The sequence below is a fragment of the Protopterus annectens genome, chromosome 13.part0 (assembly GCF_019279795.1).
Source record: "Protopterus annectens isolate FY-2018-M chromosome 13.part0, PAN1.0, whole genome shotgun sequence".
NCBI lineage: Eukaryota > Metazoa > Chordata > Ceratodontiformes > Protopteridae > Protopterus > Protopterus annectens.
This window is the reverse complement of record NC_056747.1, coordinates 935276678-935294249: the sequence shown is the minus strand read 5'-3', so window position 1 is coordinate 935294249 and position 17572 is coordinate 935276678. Positions and strand designations below refer to the sequence as shown.

Here is a 17572-nt window from a genome sequence, read left to right as displayed (position 1 = left end):
ATTCAGAATACATAGTACAAGACACTACAAGAGTGATTATTCCCCTCTAGTCTTTTTCCTTCTCAGTTTTGTGGCCCATCTCACCAAAAATATATGTTTTCTGGCAGTATGCCACTGCATGTGCATGACCTTGAACTTTTCATTAACTTCCAGTTACTATCTGTCTACCCACAAAAACAAGCTACCACAGGTTTTCCTGGCTACACTATCCAATTCCATGATTACTGTAGAAATCTAGGCAAGACAAGCATACAAGCTAATCTGTGTGATTTGTGCCACAAATGTACTAAACAGGATAAGTCCCAGTACTGAAACATGTATCACATCATTGCTTACTGGAGCTTCTCTTGACAATTTCCCCTCCTAGTACCCACTACCCCAACGCAGACAGGACATTTTCATAATCTGATTTATGGAAAACTTCAAAATACCCATTTGCCACCTGAAAGGTAAAAGTATAAAATGGATCTGCTTCAAGAGAAAGGCAATCCTCATGTAGTCCATAAAGACTTTATGGAATACAACATCCTATGGGAAAAGGTCAGTTGTGTAAGCAAACTTACCATAACAGTGGCAGTTCGAATCTAAGGATACAACTGCTGCTGGCTTCCAAAGCTTAAGGGCACCTTCATGCAGACCAAACTGTTAACCATCTCAAGCAAAGCTGAAGAATGAGAATGGTTTGGGGCATTTGTCCTGTCAGTGCTTTCATGCCAATTGAGACTGGAAGGCTACAGCCATGAAACAAAGAATGCTAAAGAAGCCAATCTGGTGGTCCCCTGCCATAAACAAACTCTACAACAGAAGGAGGAAACTGATGCGGAATAAGGTGAAGTCCCAATACTGGAAAAACTCCCTTAAATGCCTCAACAAAAAGTTGAGATCCCTCATCAAATCCTCTAAAGCTAGATATGAAAACAGAATTGCAGCAGATAGTAAAAACAACCACAAGGCCTTCTACAGTTATGTAAAGAGTCTCCACGGCAATACCCAGATTAGCTCTGAGTTACTGCACAATGGTACCTCCTATACCGAGCCAACATATATTGCCAGTATACTGTCCGACAGATTCAATATCAACTTTACCCCCCCCCTTCCCCCCCCAAGGACCAATCACAATACCAGTAGATTGCCAGGCACCCAGTATTACTGCTGTACAGGTTAAAACAGCAGTGTCCAAGGCCAAGACTGCATCTTCTATGGGACCTGACAATATCCCTGGTTGTGTTCTACATGAACTACAGAGTGAACTGGCACCTCACCTGTGTTCCCTGTTCAATCACAGCCTCACCTCAGGCTTTGTCCCTGCTGAATGGCGCACTGCTGCAGTCATCTCTCTCCACAAAGAAGAAGTGATTACAGACCCTGGGAACTATCGCCCCATTAGCCTGACGAGTCTGATATGCAAAGCTATGGAACGCATCATCATGGACCTAATAAACAAGGATATAGGGAATCTCCAAACTCTGGATCCCACACAGTTTGGTTTTGTGAAGGGTAGATCATGCCTGCTCAACTTGGTCGACTTCTTTGAGTCAGTCACCAGAGCTGTGGATGAAGGCAAGCTGGTTCATGGAGCTATTATTAACTCCCCAAGTGATGTTAACATCCTACAGAATGACCTCAATGTGACCAATGACTGCTGTCAGAACCATGGCCTTAAGCTCAATGCCAAAAAATGTGTCGTCATCCCCTTTGGGAAAAACCTGGTTCCCATGAATTACCACATTGATGATAGTCCACTGAAGACAGAAGGTGTTATAAGAGATCTTGGAACACAGGTTGACAGCAATCTCTCTTTTGATCACCACACTGCCACTGTGGTCAGAAAGTCCTTCTATGTGGCACATCTCATTACTAAGGGTTTTGTATCCAAGAAGAAAGAGGTCATTGTCTCCCTCTACTTTTCCCTCATTAGGCCACTCATTGAGTACAATGTCCCATGTACCTCACTAGACACCTGCAACAACTGGAGAGGCCACAAAAGTACCTCAAAAAGAGGATCCTAGGCCTTAAACACTTGTCTTATATGGAGAGACTCAAAAAACTCCAACTATACTCTGTCTCATATTGCCTACTTAGAGGCAATCTTTGCTTGACTTAAAAAGCCATGTCTGACCCAGCTCTGTTAGAAATGCTACATCTAAAGAAATCCCAATCCCTCCGCACCACATGCTCCAGAGACCTCAACCTCATTACCACAATTAACAGAACATGCTGGAGGGACAGGTTCATAACCCAGAGACTGCCCATGCTATGGAACAGACTTCCCATACATGTCAAGTAGAGCACCTCGCTGACCGTCTTCAAGAGAAAGCTTGATGAGTGGATGGGAAACAGAAAATTCACCCCAGGGATAACACAAGTGGCTCTACTCGACAGAGGCACTGGGAACTAAGGTCGGGTGGCACTATGCCAGGGCAGTCCTATGGCTAGGCTTGTACAGGCCCCAGGGCCATTAGCCTAGTACACACCTATGAACTTATGAAGAACATAAAAACAAAAGTCCTCACCCTGGCAACAAAAACATACAAAAATAAAGGGGAAGAAGGGAGTTGCTTCTGCAGCAATGATCATTCAAACATCTACTGTTATGGTAAGTGTTCTTACACAACTGTACTATGTTCTTCATTTGACCACTGTTGCAGTAGCCATACTTATTTGGGTAGATTGCCATAGGTTATATTAACAGGAAGAGGAAAGATGATGGTCCAGAAGCAGAGGCACTGGAAGCTGTTGAAGGCTGGGGGGTGGGGTGGGGGGGGGTGGGGGGTGACAGGAGTACTTAGTGATCTAAAAAGGGAAATCTTTTAAAACTATTTACTACCACAACATAGGTTCACTTGGAGGACATTTTAAGCTTAGCCAAGTTCCATTTTGGTGCTTGACTTAACATTTCCTGATTGGTCTTACATATCCCATGGCTGATAATTGTATGTTAGCCCTAGTGAGAATAAATGTGATCACACTGTAGATAATTTGAGCTGACCCATGTAAGGGATGCAGCATTTAGGAACTGCCTCTATCCATTAGTGGCACGAGGGGTAATCCTGGAGTACATTTTCTATTACCCATCCTTAAATCCAAGTTGCATTTGAATATGGACAGGGATGAGCTTTGTTTTACTTGAATGGATAGTTTGTTCTGCATATATATATCCATCTCTCCACAACATTCAGTTTAGATACCTGGACTGCATATTTCTGATGCCATCTGACTTGCTGATGTTTAGTAGGTCCAATCTGTATTAGGTCAGAGGATGCCTTGTATGCCAGACACATCACCTCTAAGGACTCTGTAGGATACTGAGTATAGTGATAAGTCTTTCAGGTGGTCCATGCAAGACCTACTGTTTAGGACTTGTATCCTTTTAGTAGGTGATCTCTGTGGGTATTCCAAGTATTGCATGGGTCTGGACAGATACATGCCAAAGTGGGCACTATACAAAATGATTGATCTAATGAGGGCATTGTAAAGTGGGACAATAACATCTCTAGATCTAGTCACAATCAATTTGTTTATAAGCTGTGCCATATAGAAAGACTTTCTTATGACTCTGGGCACATGTTGGTCAAAAGTTGGGTCACTGTACACACAAGTTCTCAAATGCCAAACAACTGGGTCAGTTCTCAGGGGGCATTGTCAATTTGGTAGTTCCCTGGAGTAAATGACTTCCCAAAGGATACAATAATGTATTTCTTGGAGTTTAGTTTCAATTCATGATTCTGGCACCAGTTATTGTTTGGGACAAACCTTCCTGCATGATGGTTAAGTCATTAGGGAATAGAATAACTGCTCCTAGCTTGCAGTCATCTCAGACTTAGTCGGCTAAAGCCCTTTGGTATTTCCTTTTACTTTTGAGATGTATATGACAAACAGAAAAACTCTCGGCATCAAACCCTGGGGGATACCATTGGTGACAGGTCTCTTCCCTTATTTTGATCTCCTGCATCCTGTGAGCAAGTATACATGTATACGTTCTTTGATTCACCTTCTTGATTGTATTAACTTGATAGTATTAAATTATATCTCCTGTATAATACAGCACCACTTGTTAGAATGTGTTTTAAATGTGTAGTTTGGAACAGTCTTCTAGTGAGCAATGAAACAAAATGTATGAACCAATAACGACAAAACTACCCATTTCAGAAAATTTCAACCATAAAAGGCCACTCAAACTTCTGTCATTACAATCCACCGATATCAGTAAATATGCAAAATCTCTGCAGAAATAAGTCATCTATATAATTTCACATAAAAGGGATCTGTAACTAATGAAGAGGTTGTTGCTAGAAAACAACTTTACATTCAATTGTTTCATCTACAAATAAAGTGCCTGTTGCCCTTGAAGAATAAATTGCATGTGCTACATTAAAAATGATAAGCTAGTAATTTTGCAATGGGGAATGGATGGCAAACTGATAATGGGTTCATACTTACTAAGTAACTCCTCTAAAGGAGGACATTGATAGGACTGCAGCATCGACTCCCACTAAAGTACAACACAGTATCAACGATCCATCTGCATACTGTGGGAGTAGTAACCACAGTCTTCTGCATCAAAAGCAAGTATACTACCTGCTGTGCTACTAACAATGCAAACAACTTAGCATAAGTAGCATTAAACTTCTCTTCTCCTAAAGCTCTCAGCTCCTTGTAAAATCCACCTGACGATCAACTAAATCTCTGAACTTCTCAGCACAAGAAATCTGGAAAATGCCAAGATTTATTTGGGGAGCAAAGGCCCAAAACCAGGGGCACATTTTAAATAGTGCTTGTAAAATCTTAGAAAGTTGCTAAAATAAAGTGTTCTGTTTTACCATGTGTTTGCTGAATGATAGGAAGACTGAAACTTAAAGAGCTATCATTATTTAGGGAATTCAGTTCTCATTGATTTGCCAGAAAAACACAAATTTTAAGAGGAACAGACCAAATGTAAGAGCCAAATATTCCACGACACTCTGGACAGTGAAGAGGTATGGACTCAGCTCCCTGAATCACAAGTGGTGGCATGGGTAGAGAACACACACACACACACACACACACACACACACACACACACACACACACACACACACACACACACACACACACACACACAGGAGCAGCATAACTCCTGCAAATAAAAGAACAAAACTCTCCTTACCAGCATGACCCTGGCAGCACCAACAGAACAGTGGCAGCATAACTACTGTAACACAGAGCAATAAGAGAACAAGAACAGCTAGTTTAACTTCCCTGTGCGAATCCATCTTAGAGTGAAAACTCCACTTCATTAATTTTTCCCAAAAGGTCTTGCACCTGTAAAAGTGTGTGTGTGTGTGTGGGGGGGGGCTCCCTCTCCCCTGGCTCTATGGTTCCAGCACCCATGTCCAGAAGCAGCTGTAAAACCTGCTGTATAACTGGAGAAAGAATTTAGTCTATAGAGCTTTGTAAAAGTATGCACAAAGAACCTAGTCCATCCTCTCCAAAAAGCAACAGACAAAATCATGGCCCTGGTACAGTAAGAATTGACCCCGTCTGGAAATGCCTTATTGTAGTGGGTATAACAAAAGGAAATATCATGAGACAGCCATTTGGAGATCATCTGCTTTGACAAAGGTTGTTCTTTTTTCTTACCTTTACCAGAAATGAAGAACTAATCATTATTTCTGACAGATTTAGTTATGTCAAGATAATTTCTGAATTGTCTGTGCTCATCCAGAGTATGAAAAATCCTCTCTCACTTGGTTTTAGATTCTGGATACAAGACAGACAGGGAGATGGATAATTTTGCTCAAAGTAAACTTAGATACCTCTTTTGGCTTAAAGGAAGGATTGGCAAACCTATCTGTGAAAAATTAGATAAGGTTGACCCACCATAAGAGCTTACAAGTCAGCTACTCATCTTGTAGAAGTCAGAACAATCAGCAAAACTGTCTTCCATGTTAAGAACCTCAAATAAGCCAGATGAGCTGGTTCAAATGGAATAAGTTTACAATTTCTAAAACAAAGTTAAGATCCCAAGAAAGCTTGGCATGCAACTCCCTTTCAAACACTTTCTAACATGGGAATGCATTGAAAAAGGGGGAGGGCTTCATGGCTAAACAGCATGAAATGTCTAACAACTGAATGTTGATGGAGGAGTAAGAAAGGCCAGAGGATACAACTCACAACTATTACAGAACCAGAGAAATTTTAGCCTTTAAAAGGTCCTGGTTCTTGTCTTGGCACTAACTAGAAAATCTCTTCCATTTGATGAAATATGATTTCCTTATAGTATTTGTTCTTGCCTCCTCTAATACCTGCTGCACATCCTCAGGAAAAAGGTACCTAAAATATATTAAAACTCTTATCTAGGAAGTTTGCTGACGTTGTTTCTGGTTTCAAACACCCCATGTCCTGTGTGAGTAGGTCCAGTTTGCGATGAAGCTTGTGGTAATTGGCCCTGGCCATTTTGAAAAGAATAGACAAAGTACAGTTGTGAAGTCTTACTTACCCACAACAGTAGATGTCTGGATTTCTCACTGCTGCAGTAGCCTATCGGTAGTGTCCTGCCAAGTACACAGCACCCAGCCAGCATGCCAAAGCTCTAACTACCCTCCCTCCTACTCATTCTGGCTACTGATATACTTCCCTTCAAAATATGCACAGTCTATCTGCAACCAGAGTGAGGTAAATATTCAGGATTTTACTGCCCTGAGAAAAGAAGGAAGATTCATCCTGAGCCAACAACCAACAATCAATAATCACGATAAAAATCACCCAAACAACAATAAAGAATAGTTGTGAAAAATCTTATCATAACCATAGATAGCCTTCTCTTCTACGTTGCAGTATTCTTAACATGAGGGATTCACTGCCAAAGGTGTTCCTGACATTCTGCCAATATACAAAAGACTTTAACCACTGCAAGGTACATGGGACGTCACATGTAGGCCAGCAGCCAGTGTTGGCCATAAAAGTGATGTCTGCAAGTACCTTCCTCAGAAATAAATGTCCCAGTAAGAACACCAGCCTAAGGCACAAAGCAGGTAAGCATACATCCAGGGAAAAAGACAAAAACCAGGGCTAAGATGGGAGGGACACAATACTGCAACAAAGAACAGAAGGACATCTCTGTCCTTCCATTCTTATGTTGCAGTATTCTTAACATGAGGGAGAGTACCAAAGCTCATGAAGATGTAAGGGAAGGGGAATGAGCAGAAGTGCCATCTAAAAAGCTATGGAGAATGGCTCTAGCAAAGCCAGCTCTAGATTTGGTGAAGCCATTCAGTTTATAATGTTTAGTGAAGGTATGAACAGAAGACCAGGAAGCTGCTTCAAGATGGTATTAGTATTCAAACCTTTGAAAAAAGCAGCTGAAGAAGCCACAGGTCTCATAGAATGAGTCCTAACATGAGTAGAAAAGCTCTTATCATGAAAAACAGAACAAAAGGAATGGAAATGGTCTGCTTGAAAAGAGCCCTGGGATGAAAAGAAACAAAAAGCTGATCAGATTTCCTGCTAGTGTTAGTTTTAGCCAAGTAAAATCTGAGTTGTCTATACACATCCAAGGTGTGTAGAACTCTCTCACTAGATGATTGCGGAGAGGGGAAAAAAGTGTGCAAATGAATAGACTGGGAAAGTGACAACTCATTTACAACCTTGGGCATAAAAGAAGGGTTAATATACAAGAAAACCCTGTCCTAATGGAAAGCCAGGAAGGGGGAGAAGCCATCAAGGCTTGAAATTCGGACGCCCTCCTGGCTAAAGTAATAGCTAATAATAGCGGTTTACTATTGTTCGTGCGAATGACAGTCTATTGGCAGCACAGCTGCCGAAAATCAGAATGTCGTGCACAAAACTCAAATGGATGGGATAGTCAAACACACTTATGCGAATGCAGTAGTGCATTCGCATAAGTGTATTCAACTATCTGCACGGAAATTGCAGTACAGTGGGGATTGGAAATTCATCTATATCCCCACTCCAGTGGGGATTGGAAATTCATCCATATCCTCACTGCAGTGTGATCTCAGCGTTAGAAGTGTGGGGGGCTTGCCCCTCTGCAAAAACGTGCTATGTCATATAAGAGTCTGATTTACATCAGCACCTATACGGCTATCACATGATGGTTTCGGTAACAATGTCGACTCAAATGTGTTGATCATTTGGGTCGACATTGTGGCCGTTTGGACTGTTCGTGTTCGGTATTACTTTTCATTGTTTTGAACAGCAAATGTTTTGCCGTTCGAACAAACGATAGTAAACCAATAATAACACAGTCTTCCAATGTTTCAGGAAAGCTGTAGCTTCAGGCTCATATGGAGCCACAGTAAGTTTTTACAAGACAAAATTGAGATCTCAAGGAGGAGGAACAGGTTTACTGGAAGGTCTGATGTGAAAGATACCTTTAACGAAGAGTTTAACCTCCTTTTTAGAGGCCAAAGGAGGAGACAAAGGCAGACTAGCAGAAATGGCTGATAGATAAGCTTTCACAGAGGAATAGGCCAACCCAGCCTTCAACAGTTCACACAAGTAAGATAAAATCATAGGGATATTCACAGAAAGTGGGTCCAGTTTACGAGAAAGACATCAGATGGAAAACCTCTTCCATTTGGATAAGTAGGATTTCCTAGTATTAGGTTTTCTGGCCTCCTGCAGAACCCTAAGCACATCCTCTGAAAAGAGGTATCTGAAAGGAATCAGAAGTCTATCACGCACAGTTTCAGATATAGAGTTGAGAGATGTGGGTGTATTAAACATCTCTTGTCTTGTGTGAGTAGATCCACCCGTGAGGTAACTTGTGATGATTGCCCTTGGCTAAATGCAGAAGAGGGAACCCATGATGTCTTGCCCAAAAGGGAGTCACCAATAAGATTTTTGGTTTGTCCTGCTGAATTTTCAGCAGAACTTTCTAAATAACAGGGAAGGGGGGGGGGGGGTACATAAAGAAACATCTCCTTTCATGAGAAATAGAGGGCATCCACCTTCCACGCCAGAGGGCCTAAAACTCAGGAAGAGCATTTTGGAAGTTTGCTGTTCAAAGGGGAGGCAAAGGGATCAACTTGAGGAATACCCCACCAGTGATGAATGTCCAGAAACACATCCTTGTGAAGCATCCATTTGTGGGATTGAGTCATGGACCTGCTCAGCGTGTCTGCCACTACATTCTGATTGAAGGAGATTATGTACACTGCCTGAAGGGAGACCTGCTACCGAGTTGCCAGTTCCCATGTCATGAGGGCTAGCTTGCACAGAAGGTATGATTTTGTTTGTCCCTCCCTCCCCAGTTTGTTTACATACCAAAGAACTGTGGTGTTGTCTGTAGACAGTCTTAGAGTGGCTGGATGAAAAGGGAGTGAATGGTTTATAGAGCCAACAGCAGGGCTCTCATCTCTTTTATGTTTATGTGCTCTTTCCTTTGAGAATGGGACCTTCCAGGATGCAAAGGCTGCCCCCAACCCATGTCTGAGGTGTCTGTGACCAATTCCTGAATTGGAAGAGGAGGATGCAGAAGAAGGCCTGGGTTCAAGGAAATTTGCTCAATCCACCAACGAAGTTCCCTCTTTAGACAAAGAAGAAGAGGGACAACACTGTTGAGTGGGTGCGCATGTTGGCTCTAAACTGACTTCAGGTACCACTGAAATTTCCTCATGCGAAGTTTGGCCAGAGGTAACATGGGGATGATGGATGCTCATGAATTCTAGAAGGTGGAGAAACTCCCTGGCTGTAAGAGACTGCAGAGGGAGGAAATCTTGAAAGAATTTGTAGAGCCTGAATTTTCTGAGGGGGCAGGGAGGCTAACATTCAATTTGTCTGGATTCTATACCCCAGGAAGACATGGTCTTGTGAAAGGATGAGGAAATATTTTTGGATGTTTCTTGTGAAACCCAGTCTTTGAAGAAGGGAAACAGTGAGATGGAGTTTTTGTTGCAAGGATTCTGGAAGGAGTACCTGGAGTAGGAGATCATCCAGATATGGAAAAATCTGTACATACTGGAGTCTGCAATAAGCAGTCACAGGAGACAAACATTTTTGTGCATAGCGAGACCAAAGGGCAAAGGAAAGAGCACATAAACATAAAAGAGATGAGAGCCCTGCTGTTGGCAAATGTGATGAAGCAACAGGAAAACACAAATATTTCCTGAAAAGAGGGTGAATGGGACTGTGAAGGTAAACATCCTTGATGTCCAGGGAGACCATAAAAGCATGTGGAAGGATGAGGGGAAACAAGGTAAGCAGAGAAAGCATCCGGAAGGTTGTGGCTTTTAGGAAGGTGTTGAGGTGTGAAAGATCCAAAATGGGTCTCCAAGGTCCATCTTTTCTGGGAACCAGAAACATCCTGAAGTAGAAACCTCTTCCTCTTTAGTACAGTGGATCTTATTTATTTATTGACATTTGGTGACCAGGAAAGTCCAACTGGGTCAAAGACCCATTTTCAGCGGAGGCCCGGGGAGAAAAGCTCCAGCAGTGCTTACAATAATGAAAACATATTAGCTCACATTTTACATCAAAATACAATAGTGAAAAATATTGTATGTTCTATACAGGATAATCATAAGCATCTGATACAAACGAGAGAGTTGATGCCCCATTATTTTTATGAATATTTAATTATTAGGATAGAAGAACAATACAATAAACACACTATATTTATAAGTTGTAGAGATGAAAGTGAGAGGGGCAGAAAGTAGGTAGATAAAATGGTATGTTATTTTGGGGAAAAAGTGGGGGTAGTAGGAGGGGGATAGCTATGAGGGGGTGTTAAGAGATGAAATGAGTAGTAGAAGGTTAACAGTGTAGGAAGACAGAATGGAAGAGGGAGCTGAGGAAAAAAGTTTGGAGGTTAGTTACCGAATTTAGGGTACGTGCAGATCCATGATTTAGAAAAGTAGTTTTTAGTTCAGTTTTGAACTTGTGTTCTCTATACTGGTAATATTGATAGGTAGACTGTTCCATAGTTTAGCTATGGTGTAGGAGTAGAGACATTGTCTGGTTTCTTTCTTGAGTTTATGTATGTCCTAACAGCTGTTTTTCAGTGCAGCATAGATTTTTGCTGGGAGTGTATGTATGCAGAATAGACTGTAAGGCAGGATAGCTTTCGGGTTTACATATAAGTTGTGCAATTGTGAGATTTAGGTAGTTAAGATAGTGGGAGAATTCTAACCAGTTTATCTGTTTGAGTATTGCTATGGTGTGTACAATAAAATGAGCCTGCAGCAAATTTAGAAATTTTGTAATAACAAGACTGGAGTTTGGTTTTGAGTGTTGTGTGCAGATTAGTAAAAATAGATGCTCCATAGATTAAAGAGGGGATCAGGTAGGCATTTGCTAGTGTCCTTTTAGTGTATGGATCCATGATATTTTTGTGCCTACAAAGTGTCCCTATTTTAAGACGAGTTTTTTAATAGCATTATGTATGTGTTGGCCAAATGTGAGTTTATTGTCTATGGTAATACTTAGTAGTTTGGCACTTGTTACTGTTTCAATTTTAGTTTTGTTTAGAGAATATATTTTAAAATCAGATGTAACAGGTTTAGGGGTGAAAAGTAGTTTTAGTTTTGTTGGGGTTAAGAAATAACTGTGCATTATTTAGCCAAGATTCAACTGAGATGAAAGCATCCTGGGTCTGTTGCAACAGGTCAGGTACGTTATCAGATGAGGTAATAATGGTGGAGTCGTCAGCATATTGGATTAATGTACTATGATGGCATGGAATGTGCAGATTATTGACGAACATGTTAAAAAAGTGGGGGTCCAAGAACGGATCCCTGTAGGACACTGCTTTTGTTAGCATGGTACTGAGATAGGCAACTTTGTCACATAATGTGTTGTTCTCTACTGGTGATAGTTGCTGAAGTAGTTTGCCATGAAAGACTATATCAAATGCCTTTGACAAATCTAATAATAATAATAATACAGAGATATATAAATTGGAGTCCCTAGTTTTGTCAGTTATGACTGTGAAAGAGATAAGTGCAGTTGTTGCACTGTGTGCTGGCCTAAAGCCATGCTGGATGGGTATGAGGAGATTATTATGTGTAAGGTGGTTAAGCAATGTATATGCACTTTTCAAGCAGTTTGGATGGAGGGGAAAGGATGGAGATGGGTCTATAGTTTGTTAGTTAGCTGGATTTATCTCCTTTATGCAAAGGGGTTATGATGGATGTTTTCAAAGGGGTGGGGACATACGATTCCATAACAGAATGATTGATGAGTATACTTACTGGATATGCTACTGAGTCAGCAGCAGTGAGTTTTAAGTATTCTGGTGGCAGATTTTCAGAGGATGAGGAAGAGGGTTTCAGTTTGAGGAGTAATTTATGAATTAATGTAGTAGGTACTGGCTGCAGAGAGAAAGGGGGCATTTGAGTTTGAAAAGTTGAGGGCTTTTGTTTATGGGGGAAGAGATGTTATTGTAGTTATTTGTAGTTTAAACAGCGGTTGAGTTTGTACTAGAGTTGTGGCTTGTAATTAGTTTAGCTATGCTATCAATGAAATGGGTATTAAACATATTGGCCACTTCAGTTTGAGTCTTATCTGTGTAGGGGAGCGGGGAGTTGTTTTGAACCAGGGGTAAGAAGTGATGTGATGGTTTTCCAAAAAAAGTTTTTGGGTTGTTTTTATGGGTGGTTAGTTGCTGCGAAAAGTAAGCTTTCTTATCGGCAATCACTGATTTTTTTGCTTTGTTACGTAGTTGCCTAAAGTTCTGGAAAGTTTATTCAGTTCTATTCTTTAGCCAATCCTTCCATGCTCTGTCTTGGATTTGTAGCATTTGTTTGGTGGATTTTGTTAGCCAGGGAGCATGATTAGCCTTTATTCTTTTTGTTTTAGGTGGTGCTAAGTTGTTGAGGGTATCTAGGAAGAGTATACTGAAATAAATAGATTTTAGCTCAAGTCTGTAAGGTTTTTGGATGTTTTGTAGACATGGGTTTTTGGATTTTGGAGGATACTTCTACAAGTATATGAGGGCTTTTGGTCACTTAGTGTATTAGGAAGTACGTTGGCATCAGAGTACTTGTGGGGGTCAGAGACTACAATTCAGTCAAGGGTAGTGGTTAAATTATTGTTGTTTTGTGTTCTAGTGCGAGAGGTGATAAGTTGGGTATGACAATAAAGATTGATGCTATTAATTGGTGTTTCAGATGCTAGGTTCAGCCAGTTGATATTGACATCCCAATGATGACTGTTTCATTATTGATGTTCTTGGACATCCAGGATAGAAAATCTTCCACTATATCTATATTTTGGCCTGGGGATATGTACACTGCTGCTATGCAGAGTTGTTTGGTATTTATTTCTAATGTTGCAAGCAGGGTCTCAGCATTGCTATAGGTGAGGATTTTTTTGGAAATAGGTAATACTGTATAAGTGTTAGGGTAAAATAATGCTATACCTCCTCCTTTTTTGTTGGTTCTGTCATTTCTCAAATTTGGTAAGGGAGATGAACTTAGGCCAATGTGACAGGATGCATGTTAACAGAGGTCAGAAAATATTGTATATGTGTACTAATTGAAAAATGGGAAAACAACTATGACTCAGTAACAAGAGAAGTGGGTGGAGGTTTAGATTGAAAGAAATGTAATTAATTAGGGGGTGGGTGGGAATGGGGTAGGGTAGGGGAGCATAGTGAATCCAAGGTTAGGGAGGGCAAATGGAGCGGGATGGACCCTGGTTGCAACTATATATGAGAGACTGCAGAAACTATCAGTATGCTCCAGTCATGTAAAAGGCAAAAACAAAACTGGATACTTTTATTTGAAATATATCTAGTAAAGCTGTGTCTGGCAAGCTAGCATTTAGTCAGGAGGTAAGATGGGGCTGAAACAGGCAGCCTTTACAAGTAGGCTAGGGAGTAATGGTGTTATGATAGTCAGGAAAGGTGAGAAGTAGAACCGCATGATCTTTTTGGCTATAAACGGTGTGAAACAGTCACTACTGGGACAGAAAAAGGAAAGCAGCAGTAAGGACCAGAGTGAAGTGGGAGGAGATGGGAGTTAGTAGAGAGTCTCGATGATGTGCGACTGAATGAGGGTTACAGATACAGTGCAATCCTAAGTTGGTTAATATTACACATACATCAACTCAGTTCAGGATGAGTGGTTCTGACACAAAAGTTCTGCTGCTGGTAGAAGTCACTGGGTTGCTGGAATTCAGCTGTGGAGCTTGTAGCTTTAGTTTACTTTGGGGAAACAACAGCTATAGAACATCAACTCAGTTCATGAAGAGTAGTTCTGACATGGGAGTACTGCTGCTGGTAGAAACCACTGGGTTGCTGGAATTCAGACATGGAGCTTGTAGGTTTAGTTGGATTTCAATATCTGGAGCACCTCTGGAAAAAAACTGTAGTTGCTCTCAAGGTGGTTGAGGAATACCCATGAAAGGTGGAAGAGTTTCCAACACCCTGAAATACCCTTTGTGAATAATGGAAAGGACCCATGAATCTTGAACAATTTGCTCCCAGACTGGAAGGGACAGGGAAAGGCACAGAGAGATGGGAAATTTGCTGAGAAAATGTTGGTAGTCACAGACTACCTGGCTTGTCTGGAAATGGCTGTTTTTGAGCAAGAGCAGGCTGAGAGGGTTGGAAGCAGTAGGTTTGGTAACACCCCTCTTACTTCTCAAAGGAGGAGTGTGAGATTGTTTCCTAACATATGGAGTTTCACCTGGGTAATTCCTTTGGAATTTAGGAACTGAAAACACAAAGATGTGTTTTAGGTCCTGTAATTTCTTGCCTTTCTCCTGCAAGGACTTGACAAGTCTGCTGCTGCAGCCCAAACAAAGCCTTATTATCAAAAGGAACACCCAGTAATTTAGCCATAAAGTCATGTGGAAGTGGTTGAAATCAGGAGAATCTCTCCAAAACAGAGCCAGATGCAGCCACTTTAGCAGATGCTTCAGCTGCATCAGAGTTGCATTTAATGGAATTGTTTGCCACCTGAGAGGAAGCCCCCAGAAGTGATGAAAACTTTTTTCCCCAATATTCCCATGGTCTTACTCTCTTTATCTGAGGGGAGAAGAAAAATGGATGGCAATAGTCTAGAAGGTTTATCAGCAGCCACATAAACAGTCACTGGATCTGCTGTTGGACATTTGTAAAGAAATGTACAGTCCTCTGGAATTTTATAGAACCTATCTGGCCATTTAGGAGCAGGGGGCTGAGAGTCTACATTCTCTGATGCAGAAGAAACGGCATCAAGAAAAGCTGGTAAAACCAGAGGCACAGCAGAAGGAGAGAGAGAATCCATTTGAATCAAGTCATAGTACCATTTCTGCACCTCAGAAACCTGGGAGTACTCCCACTTAAAATACTCCCTCATCTTAGCAATAGTCTCCCTAATGGTGATATCTTCACCAGGAGACTCTGTGCTATTGGACTCTTCCACAGACGAGGCATACTCCAAGAGGGAGGCAATCTGAGCAGAACAGTCCAAGGATTCATCCTCTGAGGAATCCTCCTCTTCAGAAGGATCCTGCACTCTGATCCTTTTCTGTGGTGAAGAAGTTAGAGGCCTAGGAATGAAAACTCCTGAGGGAGGTTTAAGGGCCATAAAGGCATTGAACAGGCCTTGTGTGAAAGCTTGCCAATCAGCAGGTAGATCCTGAGGAGCAGAAACATGTTTGGTTTTCTGCTTCTTTTTCAGAGAAACATCAGCCCTGTGAAGGTGGAGGGACCAGACATAGGCCTACATTCAATGATGTTCATCGGTAGGTCCTCCCTTACTAAAATTTGCGGAATACCTCGAGGACCTTCTGAAATGATGAGCCTCAGTTCCCCCTGTTTGTCCAATGCAGATGTCTGCAAAGCCTCTGAGGATGTACCGATGGCAGGATCCCTTGTGGCCTCAGAAGTGGTACCCACCTAAGAATCCGAGCCAAAATCTGGAAGGGTCTCTGGGCCTTCATAGGCCTCGATTGAGAGTTCTAGAAGAGGAGGCACAGCTGAAGATCCAGGCCTAACTTTCTTAGCCTACTTCACAGCAGGCTCCGCAGAAGACCCCGACACACCTTCCATAATGTTGCTCACTAATCTTTTCAGTCTCTGATTCTCAACATAAATATTAAGAGAGGAAAGACAGCTACTTAGGGTCTTAGGGATGAAAGCTTTACAGATATGGCAAGACTTATGGTTATGGTTGAGCCCCAAGCAGAAGAGACACTGATCATGACCATCTTTATGTGGAATTTGCCTTCCACACTGGCATTTGCCCTTTTTGGATGACATATAACCTTACAGCAAATAAGCAGTGGCAAAATATAAAAGAAAACTCCAACAGGGCACTCATCTGAAACTCTTCTATCCAGCAAACAACTTGGGAGTAACAGACCAATGATCATATATGGTGTTCGGACTGACGGCAGCGAAGTTCTGAGGCTGGTATGTGCAGATGTCACTTTTATGGCCGACGCCGGCTGCTGGCCTATGTGTCCCACGTACCTTGCAGTGGTTAAACTATTTTATATACTGGCTGAATGTTGGGACTGCCTTTGCAATGAATCCCTCATGTTAACAATACTGCAACATAAAAATAGAAGGACATCAACCATAACAAAGAAGGCTGTGCCCCACCTCAACTATCTACAAAAGGGGATGTTGGGTGGGTGTGGCTAATGCAATGAAGAAATTCAGGCATTGACTTCTGTGGGAAAGTAGGACTTTTACAACTGTACTATGCTCTTCATTCTCACTGTTGCAGTAGCCTATGGGTAGATTTCCAAAGTTAACCCTACCTGGCAGACGGAAGTATAAGAGTCCAGGAAGCCCTGGAAAATTGTCCTAGCAAAGCCTGTCCTGGACCTAGGGAAGGAATCCAGTTTGTAGTACTCAGTGAAGGCATGAGAAAGGCCCTGGTAGAATGTGCCTTAACTTTGCCTGGAATAGCTATACCATGCTGGGAGTAGCAAAATAATATAACAGAGAACAACCATCTGGATATAGTCTATTTAGACATGGGTTGGCCTTTCTTAGTCCCAGCAAATAACTGTTTAGCCTTCCTGTAGGACTTGGTTTTGTCAAGGTAGTACCTGCATTGCCTGTGCACATCCAGTGTATGTAAAATCTGTTATCCCTTGTTTGTTGTCTCTGGGAAGAAAACTGGGAGACTGATGGCTTGATTCAAGATAAGCTCAGAAAAACATTAGGCATGAATGAAGGATTAATGCAAAATGCCTTTGGAAAACCAAATAGGGTTCACCCACCATGAAAGCTTGCAAATGTCAGAGCAAGACTTAAAACAGTTTTCCAAATAATGAACTGCAAGTCACACCGAGAGGCTGGTACAAGGGAGTTAAGGTAATTTTTTCTTGAACAAAACTGAGATCCCAAGGAGGAGGAGGAATTTGTGAGTGGTTTCATGTGCAACACTCCATTTAGAAACTGTTTGATCACAGACAAAGAAGAAAGAGGGGGATCCACAGGCAGACAGGGTGAGATGGCTGAAAGATGCACCTTAATCGAAATCATGAAGCCATCTTTAAGTATCTCACTGAAATATTTGTGAAACACGAATGCTACTTCTCTTTCAGGACCCCTGTGATTGGCAAGGCACCAACTAGAAAATCTCTTCAATTTCCAGAAATAAGACTTTCTAAGTAGTAGGTTTTCCTG

The 17572-nt window shown here is 41.6% G+C and overlaps 1 protein-coding gene across 2 annotated transcripts in view; it reads right to left on the bottom strand.

Moving 5' to 3' along the window:
- Window positions 1–17572, bottom strand: part of RSPH3 (radial spoke head 3) — a 394995-nt gene that overhangs the window by 88228 nt on the left and 289195 nt on the right. The window lies entirely within an intron of this gene.